Source organism: Charadrius vociferus, unplaced genomic scaffold (assembly GCF_000708025.1).
Source record: "Charadrius vociferus isolate BGI_N301 unplaced genomic scaffold, ASM70802v2 scaffold14, whole genome shotgun sequence".
Taxonomy (NCBI): domain Eukaryota; kingdom Metazoa; phylum Chordata; class Aves; order Charadriiformes; family Charadriidae; genus Charadrius; species Charadrius vociferus.
In genome coordinates this window covers 2,471,400-2,476,986 of record NW_009648876.1, presented here as the reverse complement: position 1 = coordinate 2,476,986, position 5,587 = coordinate 2,471,400, and the positions used below count along the sequence as shown (strand labels likewise).

General features: G+C 41.8%; 1 protein-coding gene across 1 annotated transcript in view; it reads right to left on the bottom strand.

The window, feature by feature from the left end:
* The window catches only part of ACTC1 (actin, alpha, cardiac muscle 1), a 6,940-nt gene extending 5,660 nt beyond the window's left edge, over positions 1–1,280 (bottom strand). The window contains exon 1 of the mRNA XM_009886926.1: positions 1,272–1,280. The gene's annotated coding sequence lies outside the window, so the exon portion shown is untranslated. The remainder of the gene's footprint in view (positions 1–1,271) is intronic.
* Positions 1,281–5,587: the final 4,307 nt, after the last annotated feature.

Genomic DNA, 5,587 nt, shown 5'->3' with positions numbered 1-5,587 from the left:
CCGGGGTGCGGACAGCCGCCCGGTGCCGGCCCCGCTGGAGCCTGAAGCCGGAGATGCTCGGGCTGGGCGGAGGGTGCGGGGGAAGCTGCACGGGCGTTTTCTGCCCCGGCTTTTCATTTTTCCACTGAAAACAACAACAACAAAAAAAGCCAGTCGAGCTCCAATTTAATCGACGACCCGTGAGGTTACTTCGGTGCCAACAACTGAGGCTCTTCTACTGCATGGAGGCAGCATCTGCTGCCTGTATTGCCTTAGGACGGAGCAGTGCACACTCAATTTCTTTTAAACTTTGATGAGCACATGCAGCAAAAATCGGGCTTTGCTCTGCTTTTGGCTGACATCTGTAGCACAAAATGGGACCTGCTCGTTTACATTAATATGCATATACTTAAACTCCCCATTTTTGCTCTTTTAATGCGAACCGATCAGCAACGCATAGTGATATGCATAGGGCGGAGGATGAGAGATGGGAATAGCTTGGACAAAAACCAGCTATGGTATTAATGTAATGTGACAGTTGTTTTCCTGCTCAGTTGTTGAAACATCCACATTGATAATATGTTCCAGCGATGGAACCTAGAAAATCCATGTATCTTCAGGATTTTTTTTTTTTTTTGGTTAAAAATAGAAAGACTGGAGAGGCATCCCTTGAGTGGGTTTGGCCTGGTATGTGAAGGCAAAGATTGTCAACGTGTATCCCAGAGGAACTGCATTGTAACACAGAGTACACTGTCCTTTGGGAGCTCAGCTGATAAACTGCCCAATGTCTGCCTCTGCAAGACAACACAGGGAAAAAAAGAATTGAGGTTTGGGACAGAAGAGAAAGGTGGGATATAAAAGTCAAGAGGGGAATGCTCAGCAAATTGGGTCAACTGCTTAAATGCAGTTCCAGTTTATTAGATGGCGTACAGGGGTTGACAGCCATCACATGGTGATATGCATCTTAAATGAGGTGGAAGGAAAGAGCTTGTGAACGCAACCCAACCTGCAGTTTGGGAGCTTTGGTGTAAGAGCTATCCTCGAACTGTGGTTTGGCTCTGACAAAGGGTGCGAGAACCAGATGGAAACTGCCGACTACTCATTTCTAAACTGGATCCAAAGGGGGCGTCAGAGACGCTTGGACCTTAATTTCTTCTGAAATGGGAGATAGTGGAGTTAGTTTCCTCGTTTCCAGCACAATTAATGAGGTGGTTAGCTCCACCCCAACCCCAGTTTATCTTGGGGTTGTGCCCAGTTATGAGCACGACTCTGAAGGAGACGTAGCAACAAACTTGTTGGCCATTGATAGCTCCTGCTTTTCTTTAAAAACCTCGAGAAGAGACAAACTTTTTCAGGTGAGACACTATTTGTGTATAAAGGTGTGTGTACGTATATTTCATATATGTGTACGTATAAATATATATGCACATATATATTATATATGTATGTATGTATCTGTGTATATATTACTTTTTTTTCATAGCTATGTAAGAAAGGAAGGTGTACGACTGTGAAATACAGTGATCTCAAAAGCTCAAAGCAGGGAAAGACTGCTTCAGTGCTCCTGCTCTGGACAAAACTTGGCTATTAGTTTTCCTGACGTTGATGAAAAATCAACCAAAATAAATACTGGTGGGATAAGACCCCAAGTGACTATATATTTATCTAAATCAATCAGGCACAAGTAACAGAGAGTTAAAAATATTTTGGTGATAGCAGTGCCTATTTATATAAGAATTCATATGTATGCAAGGATGTACAAGCATATACACCCTGGCACAGAGTACCATTTCAAAGAAAAAATACTTTACCATATGCTGCCTTCAATTTTAAAAAGTCAGCATATTTTACTCCATGGTAAGTTGTCATATAGAATTTAAATCTGCTTCTTTTTTTCCCTAGCACATCTTTTCTACAGAAACCATATAACGTGAGGGGTTGGCCAGCTTCTCCGGCACTAGAGATTAGTTTACAGTGTTATCTCAGCTGTTCCTCGGTTCAGAGGTGTTACAGTATTTACATAGAAGCCCGCTGCTGATAGCTGCATTGAATTCCTCCCCAATCAAACCCTCCCTGTCACATCCTGCATTCCCTTCTGCTGGGGAGACAGACTCAGCTGAAACTGAGACAGAGCCAGCTCTCGCTGCAAAATCTGCACAAAACAGTCTGTATTTTCTTTTTTACTTTACAACTAAATTTTGGATTTTTTTGCTCTGTTCTCTATTTATAATCCAGTAGGACCCACATCTAGGATCCTGATGCACTTGAGAGCTCATCAATTTCCCCTCCTCTTTCCATGTATATTGCAAGGTCAAATGAAAAGGGCACCACACAACATACTTAAACCCAAATTCGCATCTGCTTCCTCGAAGCCATTTGAAAAATACCCAGTTAAAGTTATTCATTTGGCCAAAACCATTCTGCTTTCTGCAATGAAGTGATACTACAGCCTCAAATAAACCAAACAAGCAAACAAAGAAGTGAAACCCTACTGAAGTATGTTATGCAATGTCATCTACAGGAAAAATACTCTAGCGTCTGACTGACCAGGGTCCCCACATGCTGTGCACGTCTCTCAGGACTTCGCTATCAGGAGTGACCCCAGAGACAAAGGAAGCACTGGCAGTAGGGGGTACTGGGAGAGCAGACAGGTCTGCAGTCGACATGATCTGCTTGTACCCTAAAACAGCCTGAATACAGAGGAGCATGAAGCCTCAATGTGTACACAATACTAATGGGGTAGCAAAATAATATATACATATATGAGACATGCACACAGGCAAAACCGGATGTGTTATTCAACCAACAACACACTGCTGTGACTGCAGCCAAAATCAGAACATGGGTTCTTACCTCTGCATGACAAAAATGTGAACAAAAAAATCACACCACGATTTTGATGCCCAGAAATCCTCACAACTGCTATTCACCTTTTGAATGAAACAGATTATTTACAGTAGTTAACACTGCATTCAGAAATTGAAAATGTGTAGGGTCTCTGTACATTTTCTTTCAGTCTTTCAGATTATTCTTTTGTTATCTGTACATGTTCCAATAAAATCAATAAACTTTTCAAAAACACCAAGCCATTGCATGTACTCTATACCTAGCAGGTTTTACAGCAGATGATTTCTCACTTAAAATCTGCTATTTCTAAATCCGATGGATGATGACATCTAAAATCTGTCCTAGCACAGAACCAAATGTTACCTCTCTTAAGCCTCAGGCCAGCATCATCTTTGGAAGAAATTTTACTTTTTCAAGAATAAGAAGCAAATGACACTCTGACAGGCTTTCTTTTGTCCCATGACAGCTGTTTGGAGCTATATGCACTTCAGAAATATAAGAAGCATCGCAGCAGAGTCTTATTGATGGGTGGGAGTCCTGATGAGAATGCCAAACATAAAAGATATGATGAATATCACTGTCATGAATGAATGACTGTCACGATGGAGTCATAGGTGGTTATCTACGTCTGTGTAGTTATGAATATGTCTCTATGTGTATACAGACATACAAAGAGAAGCCAGAAAAGACAATTCTTCAGTCACCAGCAACCTGAAGTTGTTCGCTATGAAGAGCTCTGTTACACTTTTGCAATCAGATTTTGAACCTCCCAAGTGAGAAATCCGTCATTTGCTCTGCCAGAGGAGAGTCTCCCAATTAAATAATCACACTGCCAGGCAAATTTCTTCAGACAATTCGCTGGGTATTTCCCTTTCTTATTTATGTCTCATTCACGCTCGTAATAGCTCATGTTTCATACCTAATACATTCCATGTCTTCTCAGCATTTAAACCCTTCACATAGTTGCAGGCTGTTATCATCTCTGCGTCTCTTTCTCTCACTCACTCATGTACTGCTGCACATCTATAATTAACCTAAAACATCTTAAGTGTGCACTGAAATGGTAGAATAATGAGGTGGGCACTGGGAGTTAGAGATGCAGCAAAAAACATCTTGTTACGAAGCTGAGAGAATTAGGCACGGGCAGTGTAAGTGGAGGTGAGCGGCAGTGAAAGGAATTTGCGCTTCTGAGTCGCTGTCTCTGAAGAACCAATTGCCACATATCACTTACAAAGAAAGGCCGGGACTCTCGCCTCCATTACACTCCCTTTGCAGTGGAAAGAAGGTTCAGAGAGTGCCCGGAGATCCTAAAATCACTGTGCCTGCACAGGAGGAATGTCTTGCTTCCAGAAGTGCTGTGCTTCTCGCGCAAGCCGGAGCATGACAGGCGTGACAGGGTAGGACTGCAGCATCTCATGCTGTGAAGACTGCAGGCTGCTCTGAAACAAAATGCAGCCCAGGGAAACTGCTACAATTTCGTCTCCTCAGGCTGTCTTATGCACTGAGGGACATGGAGTAGTTCAAGAGGACAGAAATATGTCCTGAACACTTCAGCTGTTGCCAGCATGTATCTCGGTTGCCAGCCCTGTGCAGTGTCTCTGAGAGATACCTGCCCTACATTAGAAAGCTGATGGGCACTATTTCTAACCCTATTTCTAAGTCTCATTTCAACTGTTGGTTTTGGTTTTTTGTTTTTTTTTCCAGTTAGAAAACACATCTGACCTAAAGACCAGAACAGATGGAACATGAAAAAACCTTTTTGTTTGTTTGCTCAGTATCACACAATCATCATTTCATACTTGATGAGTCTCTGTCTGTGCATACCATAACAATACATAACAATTCCAAAGGCGATGGGTAATTGCTAGATCTACCAAAGACAGTTTGGCAATATCTTATCTTAGGAACAATTCCCAAAACCACCAATGCTTAAGGCTAGATTCTGCCGAGTTAAATGAAATTGGTGATTATTTTTATTTAAGTTATATTTCCTTCTTATATGTGACTGTAAAAAGCTCAGATTTACAGAATGGTCACCCAGGAAGCGTAATGAAATTACATGGAACCTTAGCACATGTTTCATTAGTATGTAAATTATGTAGATTAATACTTAGATACTTAAAAATGACAAAGAACAGCAAGAGAGAGAGCAAGACATAGACTCAGAAATTTGTAGCCACAGGCACGTCCTCACCTCGATTTATGTCTCACTCCACCTTCAGTCTCCTCCAAGCTCACTGTGCTCTTGTTTCTTTGCCACAGATTCTGCAGCTGTCATGTTCTATAGCAAGTGATCAGGACTTCATAGCCTATGTATGTATTGCTTTTCAAATCTAGCATCACAACTGCTACCAGACCAGTGCCATGGGCAGATGCAAATCTTCTACCAACGGTGGTGTCTCTAGCACACGGCTGTAACATTTCAGTTTAGTCTAGTTCTCTACTGCAAGTCCTTCTGCAAGGTCTCTGAGTCACAACCACCTATGGGAATTCTCGTCAAAGCCAGTTTCTAATGTTCTATCTTTTCCCTTCTTCACTGCTTCTAATGTCCCCCTCTTCATCGAGTTCCCTTAATTTATTTATATTTTTATCACTTTCCTACTACCCTCACCTTCCTTTTCTTGTCATTTCCATCTTTGTTTTCCTCACTACGTATCTTTAAGTTCTCCAGCTCTAAATTCTCCTGTATGCATAGATCGTTGTGTGCAGCCACCAATATGCAAAATGAGCAGACACCAACTCTGTAAAGAGAAAAGAGGAT